A 25,044-nucleotide genomic window follows, 5' to 3' on the forward strand; every position below is an offset into this window, starting at 1 on the left:
AAACGTTCTTTTTTAATTGTTTTTAAGGACATGGCCATATTCTGCAATGCTTCAGTATGGAAAATTCGCTTCCCAAAGTGCATATGCTCATGAACTGTGTCTGCCTTTGCTTGCTTCTGTTAGCTGAAAAATTGGTGATTTGAGCTAGAAGGAACTCTTTATTCAGAGTCTTATTTCTGGGGGAGGTTGTGATACAGGTTTGATGCTTTACAGTGTAGGCCATCAGATGTACCTATCTTTGTTCCAGGCAGCTCCATTTATTTACTTACTGATTTTTGTACTGAATCTTTTTCTGCCACCCAATTAGTTCTTGCTAGTTTTCTGGAGTCTGCTCATTCACACTCCCTCACTCACCTGGAAAGGGATTCACTGTTCAAGGGACACAGGACCCTGCTCTCACAATCTGATTTCCTAGGAGCAGCAACAGGTACAGATGAAGGACAAGGACTGACTTCTGGCCCAGAAGTCAAGTGACACAGACCAGTTCCTGTCAACACTACTTAGAACAACCCTCTTACTAGAAAATTGTTGGAGCTAGCTGTCATGGTGTAAATTAAGAACTGACAGCTAAGTCATGTGGACAATGAGGTGAACACTTGGGCTCAATCCTCTTTTTCTCAGCAGAGTGAACAAAACCTCTGAGTAAGCATGATGTTTCTGTCTGCCTGCTGGGGCCTCTACCACAGAAACTTGTTCCTTCTCTGTTCCTAAAACTCACTTCAAAGCTTCAGTCACTCCTAAAGTAAAATGCACTGCTGTACAATGTCTATATTTGCTGTGATTCTGTCATAATTCCAAGAAGCACAGGTATTAACTGGGGTACTGAGATCTTGCTAGCACTCAAGTGCCTGCTTCAGTGTTATGAATGCAGAGAGAAAGTCCTGAGTTCTGGACTCTGCTTAAAAATTAAACATTTTCTTTAGTATGACACACTAGAGGAAGTGGACGCAAAGAGTTTCTCTCTATAGAATGTCTCTAGCCCCCATACTAGAGAGTTTCAGTCTCCTATGTTTTACTCCATTTAGATCTCAGCAGTCCATCTCCTCAGCTTTATGGCAGATTGTCATGGGCATGGTTAAAGGCAATTGGTCCCAGCTCTTTTCAACCTGCTGTGTCACTCGGTGGCTTGGCCGCTCTTGTAGAAGGTAAAAAGAGGAGGTGACTCAGAATCTCCTCTGGCAGAGCAGCCAAAAAAAGTTAGGCTTTTGTGCGATTGCTAAAAAGACCAGATTATTGGTGAAATTTTTTTCCACAGAACTGATGATATTTGTTCAGGACTGTCAGAAAGTTTTAGGCATGTACCCTTTAATAAGCTTAATTTACTACTGAGCAGTGTGTTGGAAGGCACATTGACCTTGTTGTGCCCTGTTGTACAGGGTTGAATCTAAACCTATGCAAGACTCAATTAATATAAGCTTATTTGTAACTATCTGAGAGACGAGACTTTTGTATGTCACTCTGTTTGATACAGGGGAATATAATCTCTAAAACAGTTACCTGCTCTCTCTAGTTACCTTGGTGTCACTGTCAAGTTGGTCAAATGAGGAAGACATGTCTCCTGAGCTTTTGAATTTGATCCCCAAACCGATACCTCCAATGTTTTGACTGACATTAACAAGAATAAAATATTGGACTCTAGCAAGGTCCTGCTTAGACTAGTTAGCCCTAAGTTGTGATAGCCAGGCAGTGATCTAAAGAAAACACCTGGTGGTACCACAGGAGTTGGATTCCTCTTGTTTGTCTTTAAAAGTGCAGTGAAACAATAGGAAAGACAATCATTGCAATTAAAGTGATCGAGTTATACAATGCAAAGCTTTGACAAATTAAAACAGACTCTGTTGCAAACAGGCTTTGAACATAATTTCTCCTAAAGCTGACATGAAAATACACTTTTAATCAGAAAGCTAGAGAACAAAACTCTTTCATGTTATTATTGCTCTATGTCTTTTTGTCTTTTTTTCATCCCCCCCCTTTTTTGCACTGTGCTGAGCCTCTAGTATCATAATTGAACTGAGCAGATATTTTTCATTAGACACCAAGAATTTTTTCTGTGCCCCTCCTCAGATCTCTTTGAAACTCCCAGAAGTAGCAATCTGATTTTCTTCGTATTCAAATCTTCCTACTGAGATGACAGTAAAAATATGGATGATTGCTTTAAACCTTAGTTGAGGTAAATGCAATGTGCAATAACTTCATCAAATAAAGCTTGAATTTTATGGTGCATATGCCAGTCTTCATGGTTCACTGAACTTTTTCAAATAGTACACTGCTTGCCTATATCAAATTTGTAGAAAAGATTGATTTTGTTGTTGTTGTTGTTGGAATAAAGCCATTTCAACCTCGTTGCATGCTTTCCTGAAATAATAATGCTATATTAAAAGATAAATGATAAGCAGATTACTGTTTTTAAGGATTATTCAGAATGTTAACAACAAATATGACAGACTCGCTACTGTAAACTTAAATGGCAAGTCTCAACCTGATTATTAAAGTTCTGTTTTCCACAGACGTGTAGGATTATAGGGCAAGCTATTTTTTTTGTCTGCTAGACAGAAGCATTATGCTTTTAACTATAACCATAGACTGTTATGATTATTTTCCCCCATGTATTTCCTTCGTTTTGTGGTGGTATTGATAAGAACTGTAAAGTGCTTCCTGAACATAGCTAGTGTTACTAACTGTGATAGTGGGAGAATATGTGATGAAAGCAGACACATTTAGAACATTATCCATTTCCAGACTGATAGTCAGTGACAGGACAAGTGGTTGCTGTTTAATGAATTATTTTGAAACCTGGCTAGTGCAATGAATTTCTCTTGGATATTTTTTCTATCTGCGTTTTCTAAGGCCATTTGTATGTAGTTGTATTTTCCTGCATTTGTTTGCTTTTATCTGCAGTTGGATGATGAAAGGACTGCCTTTAGCATACACAGGAAGCAGCACATTTAAAAGCATATAAAATGCAAATCTACCTAAAATTTTTGTTTAGGAAGTATGTAGTAATAGCGCCTTAGCTGCTGTCAGAGAACATAACTCCACAGAAGTCACAGGCACAGTGCTAATGTGTCCAAGCCTGTATCCTCCTTAGGTCCCTATCGTAGCAATAAATGATCAAAGCTTTCTTTGTTCCTTCTCCCAAATAGTTTGCAATGTAGCATTCAGTTCTAATTGGTTTATCCCAATTTCCATTTTGTCAGTGCCTTTTTGTGGCACTGGCAATTTTCAATGACATTCATCTTGGGATTTCATGGGCAAAATTAATGCCAGTAATAATTAGACATCACTGAAGCCCAGGATTTAAAGAGAAATAGGCTCACATAGTGAAGATAACAGCAATACTATCTGAATTTTTCAGTATTGTCTGAAAGCCAATGGCATGATATCAGGTAGTCTTTGGTGTCCAAACACTATGGAGAAAATGGAAGCTCATTTCCATTAGCTTAGAAACAGCCAAAATCAGACAACCCCAGTTTATCTGTGCAAGCTAAACCTAAAATGATGGTGGCAATTCACTCATACTATATTGGAGTAGGACAGAAAAAAACCCTAACCAAAAGCTAACCCTGTAATTTGGGAAAGTCTATACACAGTGCTTGCATGACTTCTTATGTGGAGAAAGTACCTTTGGACTAAAATTAGCAAGTGCAGTGGGGTCTGGGTACTTTGCTGAGGAATATATCGTAGACATTTTTTATCCTCTCTATCCTTAATTTGCTTTGAAGTCCCCAAAACCAAATGGCATTTTGCATTGTGTCTGGCTGAGAAGGAGTTCATTTTCCCCTAGCAGCCTCCCAGTGCTGTGCCTTGCACTGGTAGCTGGAGAGGTGTTGATAACACACCTTTGGCTCCTGCTGAGCAGGGCTGGCCCAGCATCAGCACTGCCTCCCCAGCATTCCCCCTCCATCAGTCTGGGGTGGGCAAGATCCTGAGAGGGGAAATAGCTAAGCAAGCTGGCCCAAAGTAACCTCAGGTATATTCCATACTGTAGGACATCAGCTCAGATATGAAAGCTAAGAGGAGTTGGAATGGGGGCATTTGGTATTTACAATGTTTGCCTTCCCAAGCAACCACCACATGTGCTGAAGCCCTGCTTCCTGGGAAGGCGCTGAACATCAATTGCTGATGGGAAGTAAAGAATTAAATTGTTGGATTTTTCTTTTTGATTGTGCACACACAAACTTTTGCTTTTGCTTAATAATCTGCTTTATCTTGACTTACTAGTTTTTTTCCAGCTTATTTTCTCTCCCCTGTCCAACTGGGAAAGGGGAGTGACAGAGTGGCTTCGTGGGCACCTGGTGTCCAGTCAAGTTAACCTACCCCATATTGTTAAGGCAAATAATCTGAAATAACTTCAAACAATGAAGATCAATTCTCTCACATGTTTTCCTTACCCTCTTGTGGGGCTTTGAAAACAGCTGCCATCTGCAATGTGGCCTTTGGGTTAGAGATTCCTTTTTCTTTTTCCCTCCCAAGATCTGTTGAAGTGAGGCCTCAGTCCTCACGAATTTCCATACTGATGGTACAAGGAATCAGTAAAGCAGGGTCTGATGAGAAAGAGGAATTGCGCAACAACCACTAGAGAAATCCATGTTGCTGGACTTGTGCTTCAAGACTGGGATTTTTAAACCTATATGATACAAGAACCTGGTTGTAGGATATGCTTAGTTCAGTGAGAATGTGATTTATTTAGTTAAGGTGTCCATTAAGTTCTTATAATCTGCATATCCTAGTCCTGAAAAGTAATTGGTGCTGACATGCTCAGAAAGTAACCTAAATATGAAACCAAGTCAGTACTAGATGTAGGATGTCAAGAAATAAATAGATAGATAAATATTAGAGAGTTAGAGAAAGCACTTCATTAAAAACTCACTATTCAGGCAAGGTTAGAAGTAAATTATAGATTCAACCTGCCTCTAGGTTTGTTGGGAGCAAGGGTGTATGTGCTGAAATCTCATGGGTAGGGTTGTCATCAGCTATAAAATAAAATGTACCACCAAGGGCTTATGTGGATTTTTTTTCCTGAACATGAAGTGTAGGGGGAAAAAGAAAACAGGAAAGCTTAAAAAATAAGAATATAAGAGAGGAAGGAGGACTGGCAAATACTGGTTAACACAGTAGGAAACTTACCTTTGACCCATTGTGGAAGGTTGACAAGGTTAAGCTGGCATTGCACATTGGACTGTTTAACATATTGTTCTGTGCATCAACATTTTGATTTCATATTCATTTGATAAATAATGCAGTGAGAACAGAAAAAGGTACATATGAAGCTTCTCTGACATTGCTTGTAACAGTGGAAAGGAAGAGACTTGCAGTGCCTGGAATGTCAGTTGCCACACATACTAACAATTATACAGAAAAAGCTCTCAGACAGCAGAATGCAAAATTATCCTCTTACAAGTAACCCTTGCTGCTGTACTGGAAAGACTTAAATAAACTTGCATTCCATTTGCACATGCTGCAAAGTGAGAACTGTATCTCTAGTTTATTTATTTTGTGTTGAAGTTGAACTGGGCATTTTCAAACCTAATGCAAATGAGGGATCACCCTCAAACTAAAACAGTATTAGGATTTCTTACGTGTACACACACACACACACACACAAGCATACATGCATGTATATAGAAAGAAACATACATATATATATTGCAAATATCAGCCAAATATCTGCAGCTCATCCAAGTCCCTGAGCAGAATCTCACTGGAGACATGCAGTCTCATCTATTGGAACAAATTGAGAGCGCCTTCCCTGACCCAAGTGATGCTCCTCTTTCCCAGTGCCTTGACTCCTTCCTTTTGGGTGTGCTTTGCAGCTCGTTTTCTGAGTGAAAACAGCCAGTATTGTGAGAGACCAGGGAATTACATACACAGTTTATGCAGTGATGAAACCATCCTTGAAGTATGAGACACATCAACCCTAGGAATAAGAAAGGAATAAGGTTAAGGTTAGGTCCAGTATAATCAAAAGAGATTTGCCAGGTTGTTTTCACAATATATGTTGATGACAGGAGTTAGAAACAGTTAGTGGCATTTCCTCTTTGAAGTAATGAGGCTGATTGTTACTTTTGACTTTTACTATGACCGGCAATCAGATTCAATGAGCAATCACATATAGTACGTGTAATTCTATTATTTATTGCTTTGTTCATTATTCACTTTACAATTTGGCTTTAGATAGCTATCATTTCAAATTATTCGGTTCAGTGCTGCAATTAGACAGTCGATAGTCAGTCCTAAGTAATGCTTTCTTCTGGCACATGGTAATACTTGAAGAATAATTCCATTCTCCCAATCGAGACAAAGCTGCTGAGAACAGTGCATTCAATTTTCTCCTATTGCAGACTGGCTATTTGAGTTACTGCAGCTTCTGAACTTACGCAGTTTCAGCTGCTTACTTATCTGCAATAAAACTGTTAGAACTAAGGAGGCTCTGAAAGCTTTTCTGATTACAAGGCTTGGTGCCTTGTAGAGTACTTTACTGCTATGGTGAGAATTATATATATATTGGAATAATGAAGCTTGGTAGCCTTGGTGCCCCAGCAATATGAAGGAGATGATTCAAAAAATTAGAAAAAAAAATGTTAATTCGATTCATTTGTGCTTGAATTGGGTCAGAGACAGCAAGTTGCATTTTTTCCTTATGTAATGACATTATGACATAGCCCTGCCACAAAACAGAGTGAGTTCTGATGGATAACTAAAGATTCAGGTGGTTGAAAGCCTTTTTCATAAGACAATATTACTATAAAACAAAAAAATCCATATTCAGATGATGGTAGCTGTCTGCCCATTTCTATTTTTGCCACAGTCTTTGTCCCAAATATGAAAAAAAATGTTGTCAGATTCTGTTTTTGTTGCAATTTTTTTTCTCAGTAATGAAATATCAACATTTTCATGGTTTGTACACTACATGAAATATAATATTTTGCTGGAATCCTTTGACCTTTTCAAAAACATGTATTTTGATTGTCTGGCAATTCTGCTATTTCCCTGAAGGTTAGAGAGGAAAACTGTGTTTTGTGGAAGAGGTGAATTTACAGTGGCATTGCACTGGGCTCTGTGGCAGGTATTCATATGCAGCCTGGATATAGGGATGGTGGTGATTTGTAATGGTTAGTCCTGCAAAATGAAGTGACCTAGACAGATTTTTTTTCCCAAGAGAATCATTGTAATAGGATCTGTTTTGATGAAAAGAAGAAAAAATCTCCTCAGAAAATGTCCAATTATCCAAGATGAAACTCAAACCAGGCCTCCAGGAATGACACCCAATTCTGTCTTGCACCTGAAACCATCTTCTTTTTTTTTTTTCCCCCAGAAATGCTGGTAAACACAACTTTTCAGCACAGAGGCTTCAGGCTGACAAAAATTTCTGGCGCACAGTTTTGCGAAAAATGTCAGTGTTCAGAAAAAACTTGTTTTCTTTTCATATCAAAATGAAAATCAGATTTTTCAAAATATTTTATGAGAAAGACAAAGACCAAACCCTCATCTTCTGAAGTGGTATGAAATAAATAGGCAAAACACATATGTATGTAAGGCAGAGAGAAGCAAAAGTGAATCTGAGCCACCAGTTTTCTTGGACCAAGTGAGGGTGTTGAAGAGGACCTCAATGTTTCTGCTAGTGTTTCACCTGACTGGTATAGCCCTTGAAGACTAGGGTATGGTTTTGACAGCCTGATACAATAACCCCAAAGGTAAAGGTGCCTTAAAAAATTTCTGCCCAATCCTACCTACAGCTGGAGTTATTCGTAGAGCATCACACCTGCTGGGTTGAATTGCTGCTCTTTTTTTCTGTACATGAAGTTCTGTGGATGCTGCTCCAGACACCAGTGAAGTTTCTCACAGTGCTGTACATTGCATTATTTTCATCTTCCTCTACATCTTCTTTATTCTATGTATTTTGGTCCAGACTAAAGGCATGAGACAATTTGTTTTTCCTATCAGGTATTACAAGTCCCCTATGAATCTGGATGGATTTCTTCATCCCATCCTGGATGGGTTTCTCTTGCACCTTTTCTGCTTTCATCCTTCCTCACTTCAATTTGTTTAAAGTCTTTTTCTAACAGGAAGCACTTTCTCTTTTCATGGCCAGTGTCCTTTTTCAAATTTCTGCATAAAACGTTTGTGCATATTAGGAACTTGTGTTTCATGCTGCATAAATTTCTACTGCAATTTCTTGGATGATCTTGCATTTTACTTCTTTTGCATTCTTACATAAGTTTAACATCTTTGTTGGTGACATAGACAGTGAGGTTGTGTCCTCAGCCTGTTTACTGAGCTGTGTGGTGGAGTCAACACACTGGAGAGAAAGGATTCCATCCAGAGGGACCTTGACAGACTTTAGTGTGAACTTTATTAAGTTCTGCAAGGCCAAGTGGAAGCTCCTGCCCCTGAGTCAGGGCAATCCCCAAATACAGGCTGGGTGGTTTAGATGAAATACTATGAATAAATTCTCCACTTTGAATAGGTTACCCAGAGAAGCTGTGGATGCCCCATCCCTGGAAGTGTTCAAAGCCAAGTTGGATTGGGTCCTGGGCAACCTGGTCTAATGGAAGGTGAATCTTGCTGTGGAAGGAGCTTTGACCTAGATGATTTTTAAGGCCCCTTCCAACCCAAATCATTGTATGATTTTATGATATGACTCTATGGTAATCTTTTGTGTGTGGGTCTTTGACTAAAGTCCCGTGGGCTTTTCTGACCTTCAAGTAAGTTGAGATGGAAACAACAGCTGGAATTATATAATCAACATGTTCTGGAGCTACAAGTAATAGGGCTGTTTTTGAATGTCCATAAGTTACAGGAGAGAGGAAAATACTCACACCACTTTTATGTGTCTCAGCTGCAGATGTACCACAGCTTTCAAAGCTTTAATATTTGTGCTGGCAACCTGGACACAACCTGCTGAGGATTAATTTATTTTTAACTATGCTATGTGATTTAGTCTGCCATCACACAATTTTGAATAATAATTTTACTGCCTAGCTATTTTCACATTTGACATTCACTTAAACCTTTCTTCTGTTGTAAAGAAAACAGCTTTGATGTAGGCAGTTATAGAATAATTTAACCTTTACATCTTCTTTATTTGGGCATTTCAGTTATATAACATGCCTTGCTTAAACACCTGATCCCTTCTTCCCATCCATCAGATCACAGTAAAGATACCTGTATCAGTGACAATTTAACTTATAATTTTAACTTTGGGTAGATTTTTTTTCAGTATAACTTGCTATCTTACAAAAAAATCCCAAAACCTTTTGATAACAATATTAGGTATAAGAAAGGGACTGATCTTAGTGACTGTGTTAAAAAAAACTTTTCTTGATTACCTCAGATCTTTTGTTAGATTTGAAAATATCATTTTACTGCAGAGAGAAGAGACAATCTTTTTTATAGACAGATTTGCTAGGAATGAGTGTAGGAGCTTCAGTTTCTGTTCCAGACTTGTTTGATTATCTCCAAGGTAAAATCTGGATTAGATCTGCGATGAGATATTTATATAAATAATCTTTTCTTAAAAGAAATATTTAAGATGCAGCTCAAATCTTATACAGAGGCAGAACTGCACTCACACAGCCCTTCACAGAAACAGGCACACTTTACAGTAGACACCTGCTTTCATCATGCATTGCTTTTACAGGAGCTGCTATGAATCTCTGCTTGAATAAAAATGCATTATTGAATGTTGATCATGTAATGAGCATTCTGTGTTTTCTTTCAGGGATTAATTGTTAGATTAGATTATATGGGAGTCTGAAGCAAGAACTGTTTCCCTTTCTCCCTCTGGGAAAAGCAGAGAATGCAGATTTCTCTAGCAAAGTTTTGCTAGATGAGAACTTGGTATTCACGTTAAAAATATGCCTCTAAGCTCTGCTGTTACTGCCTGTCCTCTTTCTAAAGTTTGTGGAAGTGCTGTAAAAGGAAGAAATGTAATAGGCATAGTCAATAAAAAAGAAATAAAGTCTACCATGAGAAATTGCACAGCATTCTGAAGCTCATTGGTACAAACATGTATACTAGTTCAAAAGAGAATAGAATAAACCCTTCCTTTTTCAAATTCAATGAAGTCTTTTGCAATTAATGGGTAAGTAATTGATCTAACAGCTACAGGACTTTAAAAAGCAGAGATAGTTCTTAGTACACAATTATATGAATTTTAAACTCTAGTTGATAATTGGAATGGATTAAATTGAAAGCTTTAGCTATAATTCTGTTGGAGTGTTTTTGCACACATAAGAATTTCTTTAGAAAATCAGATTTCTTGGACCCATACCTTGGCATAAATGAATAGTTGGTTTATTGAATATATCACAAATATATTTTCTTTGTTTTCCTGGACACTTTTTCAGGTCTTTATAGTCTTAAAACTAATGTTATCCTTAACAGAGTTTTTCTTCATGCCACACCTGACTGCACATTTAAGATTTTACCCATAATATGTTTTTTAGAGTACAATTGCTGCACAACTTAAAAAGGAGATAGTAGTTAAATATCTATTTCCCTTTTATTTTTTATTTTCAAACCTTATTTTCTGAGAAACACTTGGGCAGTGTGGGTCTGATCACATGTCAGGGACAGCTCAGGCTGGAGGAATGAGATAATAGAGAACAGCAAGAGCAGAAAATTCCCCTCCCAAACCTACTCTGCCTGTTCAATTTCTATTCTGTCCAGAGGAGCTATAAAACTCGAGAGAGGTGAGTAATAGATTTGAGAGTCATCAGAAATATAAATTATAGCTAGACATTTCCTATCCGCATCCCTTGCAGTTAATGATAAACAGTCAATGAGATGTATGCACTTCTAGCATTTTTATAATGAATCTATTGCTTCCATGACAGCTTACTGTCAAACATTATGCTTTGGAATTTATAACTTTTGATACCATTTTAATAAATGGTCTGGATATGCTAAAATCTGTTCATTTTCTTTTTAAGAGTATGACACTTTCACCTAATGAACCTAATGAACATGCCTAATGAAGTCCAAATGTCTCTGCAAACACTTGCCCTTGCAACTGAGGATGATTTTCTTTTTTTCTTCTTTTTGTCTCTCTCCCTCTTTTATTTTCTCTTTCTCTCTCTTCCCTTCCTTCTTTTATTTTTTTTAAAGACTGCCAATCAAAAGAGAACACACAATATTTTTAGAGATTAATGGTTCAGCAGCTCAGAGGAAATGAAAAAAAAATACAAATGAGAATATATAAAGTTGTAATACCATAAAAAAGGGATCACTTCTGTACTTACTGCATGATTTATTATTGATCTTCCTACTAGTTCTCTATATGTTTATGATCGTATATGCTAGATGTCTTCAAAAATATTCAAATAATGACTTCTCTCCAAGTCTGGTTCCTCTGTGCATCATTCTGGGCATCCAGAGTTGTTTGCCCAGTGATCAGACCAGATTCAAGAGACAGGAAAATGCAGTGTTGTATCTCTGCTAGTATAAAAATAGAAATTATGCTTGAATATCAAACTTTTCAATCATCTGTGTTTGAATCTGACCATTTGTACCAGAAATATTTACATTAAAACTTCCCCGCCCTTTGCACCCACCCTAGCTCTAAGGAAGCTGTGATTTTAGGTGACAAGAAATGTATAGGGTTGAACACAAATCTATTTCTACTATAAAGATATGGTTCCCCCTATGCTACTTTTATGGCAGTTTAACTCTACAGATTTTATTAGCTGCCAAGGCAGGTGAGCTGTTCGGGAAACACTTTCCTTTTCCTGCACTGCCTAGCAGCAGTTGCAGCCTCCTTGTCCTCAGACTTCTCCACAGTGATAGATCTCAAAGGTAGCTCAGCCTTTTTCTGGCTTTATTGATGGCTTGTTTTGCTCACTAGCTGTTCTTCCTTTTCTGCTAACATGGGAGGGATGAGATCTACCTTGTAACAAAGAAGTTTTGGAAAGAGTAGGTGACGTATTCAAGTTATGTCTGGAGGAGCTTCTTACTGCAAGCTAAAGAGCACTGAAGATCAAAACACATGAAGATGGCAGTCAAGACCTTTTGTTTATTTTTATATTTTATAATTTCAATATTAAACCCATCATTTAGAGGACTATCACATGCCTGTTCTTTTCATAAGTACAAGAAGGGCATTTTTATGCACTGTCTTATAGCAGAAATCTACACAATTACTAATAAGCCTGGTGTTTTTTAAATAATTCCATGCTGAAGCTAACAAAAATCCATGTTCCTGTTGTCTTCTAATAGAAATGCTGGAAATTTGGTAACATCTTGTAAGATATGCAGGTTTCATGTATGCTCATTACCTAGAGTCCAGGTACTGCTGCCTAATTGCACAATCAGGCAAGCAGTTACAGAGGAGCTAGTAGCTAATACAGCCACTGTGGAGCCCCTCAGCTATTACAAAGGTTGCATATAAATGTGCCAGCAGCTTGTGTGGCTATCCTACTTACTAAAGTCAAGATGGGAACAAATGGGAAACATGAAGGGAGAGCTCCACAGAAATGGGTGCCAAGCAGTGTAATGGACAGACTAAATGGCAGAGGTGGTGATGTGGCAGCTTAAAGGCAGGAGAGAGGGACGAGAAGAAGAATTTATAATGAGTGCTATGGACTCTATAATCAGATTTTCAAATGTTATAGGGCACTTGGATCAGAGATGTGAACAACTAATAAGGGTTGTGAGCAAATTAGGATGGAGACCCTACTGGGATAGGGGGACTGTGATATGAGCTAATTTTCCAGGAGATAAAGCTGTTGCTATCTATCTGAGAGACTAGTATAGGCAAGATGGCTGTGAATTGATATACTGAAGAGAAAGCTGATAATGAAGCCATAAGTAAGAGAAAGAATAAAATGGAGAAGGCCATGGTAGCTGTTCTAGAGGAATGGGTCTAAGACAAGGGGATGTGCTATGTCACCCCGTGTTGCAGGAAGAGAATGGACCTCAGTACAATTCAGTCCCGTGTTAAGGGGTTTTGGTTATTTTTTTCTTTAATTCACTGACAGGGACAATTACAGGCTGAATTCTGCAATTTTGTCTTTTGCTGTATTCTCTTGCAGCAATTTTTTCTAAAGTCTTCTTTCTAGTAAGTATCTGAACAGTTCATAACAAATCATCCCTTCCAGGAGATCATTCATTATTAGACATATTGATGGCATGTTTGAATCTCTAAAGTGGTAATTTATGCGATTAGCTGAGTTGTCTTGATGACCTTCACTACACTAGTATTTTACTCATTCTTTCATATTCTTGCACTTCATACATACCAGAGAATAATTCATATCCTTGGTAACCTTTGCAAATGATTTCCCCAGAGGTTTTTCTTCATCAATACCAGAGAAAACTAACCCATTGTCATCATCCCCTAAAAAGTAATTAGCCATGAATAATTGCTCCTTTCTGACATCTTTCTAACTTTGCACTGAATTGATTTTTTTTTTTTTAAGTAGAGTCTATTAATTGTGGAAGCATTAGGCTGCCTTCACACTTTTATTCTCCCATTCCTTATTCTGTGCTTTTGTTACAAGTGCTCTGGATTATATTTTGTTTGTCTTGTTTAATGTTGCTTGCACAGTTCCCTAGGTTTACGATATTTTGAATTCCAGACTGGTAGAATAGATTTTTCTATGCAGTGTTATTAGATTCGATTTTGGAGTACTTTTACACACTGAGTTATTTTTGTGGAAGTTTAATGCCACTTTCATGGGACATTTTTTTCTTACTTACCCAGCAGGTAAATAAGAGTTTGTCTCTGCCCAGCAAGATACAGGGAAGAAATATTGATCAGATCCATGGTCCCCTATATTTTTTTAACTGATCCTTGCTTTATGTATGTGGCACAATTTGTGCTTCACAGGGTCTTCTGGAGTCAGCTAACCTACTGCACAGGGCTTGAGGATGTGAACTGCCGGTGATACACTTCTGTCTCACCCTAAAAATCCTACAAAGTGATGTCTCAAAAGTAAAAGAGCAGAAGACAGACATCTTCACATGAGCATACATACGTATTCCCCTGAAGGGAGAATCTCCATCAGTGGTGATCAAGTTGCTCCACTTTCCATGGAGGTATTTTTATAAAGATGGGTTATGCTAGAAATGTTTTGTCAATGGACTACGAGGGAGAAATGTGTTTTCTTTCAGCATAAGGGAACACTTCAAACATACTGCTACAGTGAGGAAAACTCAGTTGTTTCAAACTGCAGCAGCTCTGTTGACATTTAACAGAGCCATGTTTTTTTGATAAAAAGAGAGGATGAAGTCAATACAGTATTTTGTGTTCCATGTGCCTATTCCTCTGCTTCGACATATGAGTAGAAAATCACCCTTTTCTTCCTTACTGTCCTGTCTGAATCCTTCCTTTTATTGTCTTAGTCCTGCTGCACTCCCACCTCTCTTTCATATAATGCAGTGGTGCTCAGCTTTGAATCAATTTAAATAATTAAAATAGCTTTTTATTTTGATCTATAACGCAATATCTTCTTGTACATTTCTATGCATTTAATGTTCAGTCTTCTAGATTTGTGGGCCTCTTTCTTTCACCTAATGTATTTGTAAAGGTATTTTAATTTTTTTTTATCAATCCTGTTGTTTTACTTCTCTGTTTTTTTGTTCTACTAACTATTAGACAAAATGACTATATTTTTGTCATTTTGTTTTCTCATCTTTTATAGATTTAATAGATTTTTTAAAACCTCCTATAATTGTTTACTTCATTTGACATTTTATTCTTCATGTTCCTTCTTTCTTTTATGTGTTGGGCTAGAGAATCTTAATCACAATGGAGTTGGAAAACATGGTGGATTTTAATACTTTCTTCCAACCCTTCCTAGGAGTTTCTTGTATTTGTAAGCCTTATACATGTCAGGTTCTCCTTGATTTCCATTAAAGTTCTGCCTTTAGGACTGAACTCTTGTTTACTTAAATCCTCCAAGTGCTCCTTTTTGAACCAAAACCCTTTACACTGCTTTATTACATGAACTCATTCTTTACTCTGTTGGATACAAGCTTTCAGTAATCACTATTTTCAGGTTTATCTATCTTTCTTTTTTCTTTGTATTCCTGTTCTATCTGTAAACATTACTATAGGCTGAGGATATCTTATCTGCTCACTTTGGTAGCTGCTTCATGAATCCTTAAGTCAACTTCAAAAGGATTTAAATATTTGTTTCTGCATATATACCAGTATACCCCAAAAATATAGCAATCTAGAGTGTTAGAAATATTTCATATTTTTCCTTTTGCATGTTTTGACTCTGCTTTCCTTTTCTATTTGAATCCCACCTTATATCTTCATGTGGAACTATAGCTTGTTGAGATAGTGAATATTTTCCTGGACCATAAAAGCACAAGGTTTCTCCAAGGAATCTGTGGTCTTGTGTAGGGAAATTCTAGTTATAGTTACAGATTCTGGTTATACATTTGCCATCCTAACAGGATTTCTTTATATTCACTGGTAAACATTTATCTTGTTTATTTGCATGATTTGACTGAGTAGTACCAGCTGAAAATGGAAAACATTCAGATTATATATGCATGTATACAATAGGGAATGGAACTTGTCTCAAAGAATTAAAAAAATTAAATATGTTTATCTTTTTTTTCAAACTTATTCTGATAAAAACATATTGGACTATATTAATAATGGACTCAAATACAAAGCAGCATCTTCATTGATTTATATCCCTGTGGCATAGCTCAATCTACAAGACATCAACAAACAAAATGTAAATTTTTTCCCAAATGCACAATCCTTTCATGCCACCACAGATTCTGAGACACTCCTTATTATTACTTTTGATCTCTGTGGGTCTTGATATTATGAAATCCTTCTGTAAACTCAGCTGCATGCACATTTCATCTGTGCAGAAGGCACTTAAGTTGACTTTATACTTTTTCCCACCTTCAAAATTCTTTGTTTCTGTCCACATAAAGCTAAATTTCTCAGGGGAAGAGGGATTGAAGCCTCAGTAGAATGGGAAATTGGGAGGAAAATCCCCTATTCACTACTGGGTATGAAAAAGATTTATATGCATCTCATTGGGAGTGTTATCTAAGCTCAGATGCTTCTGTGCTGCCTTGTATATAATCTGATATTTTTCATTTGGATTCCAAGTACATCTAATTATTTTTACAAAAACGTAAAATAAATGTGCATATAAATTATAGATTAGGAATGAGGACACCCTGGCAAGTAGTTTCATATAGTTCGTCCACTTTCTTTCTCTATTGCATTACTGGTTTAAGTTTGAAGCAATGAAATCCTTTTTTAAACTTCTAGAATTACTTGTACTATTCCTTACTTGTTCCTTCTGAAGCCTCCATGTATGAAAGGTTATTTATTGTGGCACTAGCACTTGCTAAAGCTTAATAGGAAAAATTCTTGTAAGTGTCACCATGGAATCTGTCACAGTTGCAAGTAATAATTTTGTTTCCAAAATCTGTCATTTCCTTCTATTTTTTCTTCAGAAAAGATACCATGCTGATCTGAAAATTGTCTGTGCTCCACTCAAACTTACAGAGAAAAAACACTCAGTAGCAAAGTTTCACTTAGACAAGCCTGGTGAAATTCCTTATCCAGGTGAAATTTCTTATGTCAGCAATTAATTTGGTCTGATATTGTTCTAGAAGGCATTGCAAAAGTTAACAATGTGAGTCTTACTGTACCTAGAAATAGTGCTGGCTTTTCCATGTCACTTCTGGGTCACAGTGTTGTCAGTTTCTGCTTTTTAATGGAGTCTCATGACATTTGTTGGCTTTTGTTTTTTTTCTTGAAGTCCCAGATTCTGGGGGCATATTTCATATTTCATTTTTAAAAATGAACAGGTTTATAGTTCTTGTGGTACCTGAGAAACCCTTGACAACTTGACCTGAGTTCACCCTATGGTCTCAGAAACACAGAGTTAATTAAAAGAAACAAGCATTCATGAGACTGCTAAAAATTTCATTTTTTTTTTTTTTTTTTGACAGTATTATTCCTTGGGGACTGTAGTAGAGATAATTTGTGACTTTCGAATGCACAGGTTAGCTGTGCAGAGTGCAGTAAAGCATGTCTCCAGTTGGTGCGTGCTCAAAGCCCAGCAAAGTCTTGGTCACGTATTCTGAGTAGAAGTTTTTCTGCTGGATAAGGGGCACTTTGGCCATATTGGCTTGGGCAACTGCTGGACTGAGGTTCAAACCACAAATTTCCTGCAGTTAGTCTTGATAACTGCTGAGAACCCTTGTGTGACTTCATTGCTGCCATAATAAGATAGAACTAATAGTATTTTGTCCTTGGCAAGGCTATTCTGAGCATTGACTCATTGTTTGAAGTGCATTTGATTTTGCTGAATAGAATGGAGGGTAGAGGCAGGTTGAAGTTGGTGGGCAAAGTATGTGTTGAGAGTGAAGGAAATGTGGATATTTACCCCTCGTAGAATTTTGGGTAAATTTATTCTTTTCTGATACTACCACATAGACAAGAATATGTATATTTTATGTATTTATATATACCCACATGTATTTCCAGTTGATTTTTTATTAGAGAGCTGAATGTCTCATCCCTTTGTCTTAGAGGTGTGCTCTGCAAAGCACATTGAGGGTCAGTGCAAACTCTGGTGGCCAAAATCTGGGTGTTGGGAGGAGTGTGCCGCAGCGTGCAGGTGATGGGTGCCTGCTGGAGATGTGCATCCCACCTGCAGCTCTGGGGCAGCTCCCACCGAGGTGCAAAGGTGTGTTGATGTGTAGAAGGACCATAGCTGGGACAGGACTGACAGGCTAACTGATCCCTGCTGGGAGTGAGCAAGTCAGCAAAGACAGAAGGCAAGATAGAGGAACGAGGGGTTTAAAACAACACAGGCCAATTTGCATGTCTGTCTTACTTGGGTTGCTGCCAAATGCTGACATTTAGAGCCACTAAATAGGCTTCCTGCACATTGTCAGCCCTAATGCCTGTGGTTAGAGCTGCAACCTCTGTCTGGCTCCCTTACCTGCCTGGGAAAAGCCTACCCCTTTTCTGCAGTAGGAGTCATATTTTATGGAGAAATCTTTAGTCATGTCCCCTTCCTGCATTTGTAAATCTCCCACATGTCTGTTGAGAGGTATCTTGTCTGAGGTTGTTTCCTGCCTTTTCTCATTGTTTCCCTATTACTGTGTTGATTTTACCCAACACCTTTTTTCCAGTAAACTGAAGAGTAGCTGGATTAAAACTTGGTATTTGGGAATTAACCCAGAGCTGCTCCATTTCTGTCACAGGTTGTTTCAACATTCCAGACAGTCTTTGGGTTTTTGGTGAATACTCACTCAATTTTTAATGTTGTCAAGTGAAAATGGAGCCACTTTAACAATCAAGGCATTATTTTATAGCAAGATAATATTTTACAAAATAAAGGCAAGGTTGCTAAAAGCTTTGAAACAGGATTTTTTAACTGTTCAAAAATGCATGAGTTCTTTTCTTAAAGAATGAAATATTTGGACAAGGGTTTTACTGCAGCTATTCCCACTTGGTAGTTTTGTGAGGCTGAAATGGTGCAGGAATCAGAAGCAGGTAGGACGGAGAAAATCCTAGTCTGGTTAGAGAGTTGCCAAGGACTTAAATTAAGCCAGGGCTTTGCCTGCAGTTTCTGGAAGGCAGAAAGCCTGCTACAGGAGCAGTGGAGAGGATTCTGATGTAGCCTCCTTTCAACCAGCACTGGAAGTCAGCTCATCTAACTTAAGCTGCTTGGAAGTCCAGTATCTACTCTAAACCAGTTTTCCAGGCTACCCTTATAATTAAGAAGAGGGGATAAGCTCCAGAGGGCAATTCATGCTGCTTTTCTGAGACATCTGCTTTAGCACTGGATAAATCAGCCTCTTCAGTGTTTTTCATTCTTTGCTGACTACAGGTGGATGCCAGACAACTAGCTCAGACCAGACGTTTCCAGTTAGGGGGTGAATAGGTTGCTTGTTATCTGCATGGTTTTGTGCCTGTGGAGTGTGAGTACAAACTCCTGGAGGATTCCTGCTCTCCTGCTTTTTGTGATTAAAAAGGAAATCGATGTTTGGAAGTGAATTTGCCCCTTACTGTTTCAAAAATACAATCCTTAACTGTGTGGCAGTAGCTTGGTGTGAACACGAAGTTGACTGCAGTCATAAGACACAGATGCAGCAGCTTGCAACCAGCAGTGTCTCCTGCAGTGGTCACCTCTCAGGCACTGTGACTGTTATAATGGCAAACTTCAGCCCACAGATCAAACATCTGTCTGCTCCTTGCAAGGGAGGAGACATAAACACAGATAACATCCATATAACACACCACCTATATGGCCTGGGTGAAATCAGGAGTGACAAGCAACAGTGACTGTGGCTTGACTTGTCCGTCAGATGCAAAGAGCACAGACACATTTTAAAATGAGATTTTAAGATGTCTGGCTTTACTTTTCCATAAGCCATGCAGTCCTCATGCATTACTGCATTGTAGTGCACCAGCATTTGTAGATGCTCATTGCTCCACACCTGGATATTTATGGCAGAAGAACTAAAAGGGAAAAGGACTTGCAGTAGCTATCTAAACACTTGTAAATGGCAAGGGGGCAGAGGCAGAATCTTCAAATGGTAGAGAGACAGTTCTTGGGTTTGACAGGCTAAAGCAAAGTTAAAAAACAACAAAACAATGAAGCCTCTAAGCAGTGTTTGTCTAACTATTTTCAAAGACTGCATTTTGAGCTTTATGTTGCTTTAGTCAGTGATGTGTTTTAGCAGAGAAACAACAGGAATCACGTTGAGCTCATCTCTAACACACATAAAATATTTTAGTTTCTTTTCTTTTATCTCCCCTTTAAGATACAGCTCAGGAGAACTATGTTCCAAGTGACAGCATCTTTGACAAGCTGTACTTTTTGTTCTACCTTTTGTTCTTCTTCCTGTGAAAAGCCGTGTGATGAAGATTGCTGTAGAACCTTGATACCATCCCTACTTATGTGGAAAAAAAAAAAAAGAAGAAGAAATAACCGTATACTTCCCAGAGGGTCAGACTGAGCCTTTAACTGCAACATCAGTTGAAGGGCTCTGTATCTCTGAAGCAGCCTAGGGCAGGATGTATCCTTGCCTGTATGTATCAAAACGAAGCAGTAGAGCGCCGAACAGAATTCCTCAGTCTAGTGCTAACAAAATTCCTTACAGTAAGTTAATAAGTCTGCCCAGAACCATGGAAATGCCATTGGCTGAGTTTTCTGAATGTGTTTTCTCCCTTTTGTGCCAGCAAATGCCATTCTGATGCTCAGAGAGAGACAAATTCTGAAAAAATGTAGGGACTGTTTCTTAACCTCAAAATTATTGATTTCTTGAATTGGAACATCTTGCTTTCATTTTAATAATTCCTAACTTTGTATTTTTACCTAATTGCACACATCTTGAACTTGGTCAAAGACAGCAAGCACTTATGAATGTATTTAACTTTACTTATGACCAATGATAAGCCCAAACACAAATAGTTTTTGAAAGGCTTTTCCACAAACCCTTATCTCTGGTAGAAGCTCTCACAAGAATAATGAATTTTCTTCACAGAATCCTAGTGAGATAAAGCAATGTTATTATGAAGTACAGAAATGAAGTGTTTTTCCCAAAGTCTTATTTCAGTTAAAAAAGAGGTTAAAATTCGAGAAAAAGTAATTGCATTAATTTAATTGATCTTGCTGTCCCAAAGACTTTTCCTGTGTATCCATACACAAAGCAAGTGGTGTTCTAAAGTGCTAGTGATTATTTATGATGACAGATGTCTGCTGGAAAATGAATAAAAACACTTTTGTAATGTGAGCCTTTGTGTCTGTAAGTGCATGCGTGCCTGTTTGAGTGGACTTTTTGGAGTTTAGAGCTACTAAACTAAAGTTTAAATCCTGTAGGTCTCACAGCAGGGCAGAAGTTTCCAAGAATGCTGAATACAGTAGAAATCAGCAAAGACTGTCGAGAAACAATGAAGAAATACATGCTACATTTTCAAAGCAAGGTCAGTGTTCATTAATACAGCTGTGGAGAGCTTTGCTACAGAGTTCTTCACAAGTTTTACTCACAGAGGAGCTTGGCACTCCGAATCATTGCCTGCTCATGTGCAACACGACTGCTGCTGCACTCACTGGGGTGGGAGAGCTGGCTGAGATTGCGAGGACTGCCCTTCAGATTAACCATGTGTTTCTGTTTGGAGGTGCCATGATATTCCTTGGGAGACATATCCCCCTGACTTCACAAACTCAGGATCAAGCTGTGTGGACAGAACTCCATTGATTTCAACGACAAACAACTGGAAAACATGATGGGGGCACACCCTCCACCTGGCATCTGCTGCATAAATCCACCCACTATTATCAAACTTGGTGGTCTCTCCAGATTACAAAGCAAGTCTGTGGAAAAGGACCTTCTTACATTAAAACAAGGTGAGTTCCAAACAAGTTTCAAAACTCATCTGACTTCATAGAGAGGAAAGGGGTAATGAGAGATTAAGACTTAGGGGAAAATGAGATGCAAATGACCCTGTATGGATTGCAGAAGGCACAATGGTCTTTGATGTACTGGAAGCAGAGTAATGAAGAGAGACATAGAGGCACTGGAATTGGAGAGATGGAGGAGGTGAACGCAGACATGGGAAGAGAATGGAGCATCTTGGTGCTCAGAGTAGATATGGAAGCAGAAAAAAGCCATTATTCACTAGAAGGAAAAATTACAGATCCTTAATATATAGGAATCAGGACTGCAACAAGTCCCTAAAACAAAGGGTAAGTGGAAAACAGAGCACAGAAGCTTTCTGGAAGGGTCTGTAAATGTGCCCAGAGTCTGTCCAGTAAATCTAGGCTGCAGAAGCAGCAAAGCATTTGCCAGTCTATGAAGCATAATATATTTGGATGTGCCTGTTGAATTTTGAATGTGTTCAAGTTCCCATACTGCCTTCGGAAGTACGGGAAAAGGATATCCACAGTTGAGCCTTCTCAGCTGTTGGTGAAAACTGAACAGGTCTGAATCATGATACAGTATTTCTATTTCAGGGCCCAGGGATGATCACGGTGTAGCCAACATAGTTAAGTGGAGAAGGAAGCATGAAAGTGAAAATGGAATAGACAATCAGGATCTAAAGGCAGATTTTTCTTTTTCTAGGAGAAAACAATAGGATCAAATAATATATTTTCAATATTACAAAATATTTGTTTATTCATTAAAAAATGCCCACTTGAAAGAATTTCCCAAATCTCTCTCCCTGTTCAGTTAAATTTAGTACATGAGGTTTCCCAGCTACAGTGATTTCATTTCATAACCATCTTTCGGATGAAAAATGTCTGCAGAACAGGTGACAGATCATAATAGTTCACTAGTTTGCAAAAACTGTTCAGGTGCGTTTTTCCCTTCAGCTGAAACCTCACATGTGGAAATTGTGTGAAGTTGAGAAAACAGATAAAGGCAGTGTGGACAACTCAGAAAGAACAAGGAGGATGCCTTTTTTCCCAGTGTTTTGAACTTAATTTAAAACACTGCTTCCAACTACAACAGAAAAAAAATAAAATGCAGGCTATTAAGGTGTAATGAAGGTACAACTTCGGATCTCCTTGAGGAGAAGATATGTGTAAAAGTGATAGTTAGAGTATTATAATGTTTTGTAGCAGAGATCGTCAAAGACCTTTGACGAAATAGACCTTCTAGAGTCCTGCAATGTGTTTGAGCTGTTGTTTCAATTTTACAGAAGATTAAAATGAGTTCTCGAATGATTCATTAGACTGAGGTAAAATAAATGTAAAGACCACTACAGATTTTAGTATACCACCCCACTCCCAAATTTATGCTTCAGCTGCATGACTATCTTTATGTTTACCTGCAGCAAAACAGAGGTTTAAAATAATAGACAAGTTGCTATATATGTATTAAAATTCCTTTCAAAATACATTAAATTGTATGTTAATGAGGAAATTCTATTTTAAATTCTTTCATCTAGTTCATAGACATAAACAAGAAGGGAATGATATTTATAGGTATGTTCTTAACAGACAGCTTTGTGTAGCAATAAAGTTTATTTTCTATGTCTTACAATTGCTGCAATCTTCAAAACCCCCACTACAGCAGTCTACTTCAGCAGCCCCAAAATTCTCTTTTCTCTGTCTTTCTTGTTGCTACTTTACATGTCAAGGATTCTATGATTTGTCTAGCTTTTAATAAAACTTGATAGCATGTGGATTAGGACACTCTGGGCCAAAAGAGTTTCATATGTTTACAGCTGGACTGAATTTTGTCCTGAACAACACTTTGACCGCTTTTCAACAGAAGAAATAATCAGAAGGACATGCAGCTGCTGCATAAAGGCCAGGGGAAATTAAAATGTTTCCCATAAGGAAACAAATGAACAAAATACATATGCAGCTTGATTAGAATTTGCATTGTAACATCATTAATTACTAAAAAGCCACAGGTGGGAATGCCATGAGGCATGAAAGTATTATATTATGAAGGGAGAAATGATTCTGTGTCAATAGGACAGTCCTTGCAAAGCGGCATGAAACTGGTAAATGGCTAAGGCTGTCAGAGCAATATCATAAGTTCACAAACCGATAGAATATTTGTAATGCTTACTTTTTTCAGTCCTTCAAAATATAATTTAGCGCCTTTTTTTTTTAATTTTTATTTTTTTCCCCTTAACAGAGAAGTGTGTAAACACTTAGTAGGGTAGTGGCCTTCTGTACACAACAGCTAATCCTGGCAGTTTATATTTTATAGTTAGGGAAATGGCAGGGAGAGGAGCTCAAGGTAAGACAATGCATTTGAACCAGAACTGAAATTGGCAAACCCTGCATTTCATTGACAGCACAGGGATATTTGGGGCTCTCTTTGATTGTGATTTCTTGTGCTACTTTACTCTTTTTCTGGTAATTCTGTGCAGATGCCTGGGAACTTCACTCTAGGTCTCCATTGTTGCCATATTCAAGACTTTAAAAAGTTACTGCAAAATTTACAGAAATGACTGCAGATTTCACATTTTTAAAAAATTGAAGTATTAAAGGGAAGTTATAAGGATGAACATCAGCAACAGATCCAACTCATTATGTTTACAATTATTTAACTGCACAAAATTTAAACCAGTTTAGATGGACATCAGGCTATGTAAGTAAAGCAAGTTTAGCTAACTGTTATAAATGTCAGAGAAGCTGCCAGCCAGCAGCTGTTCTTTTAACAGCTTTCTGTTCTTTCTTTTAATCTGTTCTTTATGTTAATCTTTTCTTGCTGCAAATTACAAAACAAATGGAGTGATACTTGGGAAGATTTTTCTATACTTCTGAACTCAAAGACCTGTCCCCTTTCAAATAATTCAGTAGAGGAATTGATAAATGAACTAAATCTTCTCTCAAATGCTGAGAACCAGATATTGATGACTGTGATGCCAGAAAAATGAGTACTATTCAGAAAAAGAAGTATTGCGCACCTTAAGGATATGCTGAAAATCTCCTCAAAGAATAGGTCTGACAGAGTGAATAATTTTTAGATTGGTGCACTGGTTTCAGCTGGGGTAGAGTTAACTTTCTTCACAGTGGCTGGAATGGTGCTGTGTTTTAGATTTGTGCTGAACACAGGGTTGATAATGCAGAGATTTTTTTTTATTGCTGAGCAGGGATTACACAGAGCCAAGGCCTTTTCTGCTTTTTGGACTGCCAGACTGTCAAGGAAGTTGGGGGTACATAGGAGGTTGGGAGGAGACACAGCTGGGACAAGTGACCCAAACTGACCAAAGGGAGATTCCAGACCATATGGCATCATGCTCAGTGTATAACATGGGGGAAGAAGGAGGAAGGGGAGGATGTTTGGAGTGATCTTCCCAAGTGCCCATTGCACATGATGGGGTCCTGCTCTCCTGGAGATGGCTGAACATCTGCATGCCCAGGTGGAACAGTGAACTAATTCCTTGCTTTGTTTTACTTTTGTATACAGCTCTTGCTTTCCCTATTAAGCAGTCTTTATCTCAACCCATGAGTTTTCTGGCTTTTACACTTCCCATTCTCTCTCTGATCCTGCCAGTGGGGGATTGAGCAAGTGGCTGTGAGGGGCTTGATTGCTGGCTGAGGTTAAACTATGATGATTGGGGACAAAAAGCAC

Source organism: Catharus ustulatus, chromosome 2, assembly GCF_009819885.2.
Source record: "Catharus ustulatus isolate bCatUst1 chromosome 2, bCatUst1.pri.v2, whole genome shotgun sequence".
In the NCBI taxonomy this organism is placed as follows: Eukaryota; Metazoa; Chordata; class Aves; order Passeriformes; family Turdidae; genus Catharus; species Catharus ustulatus.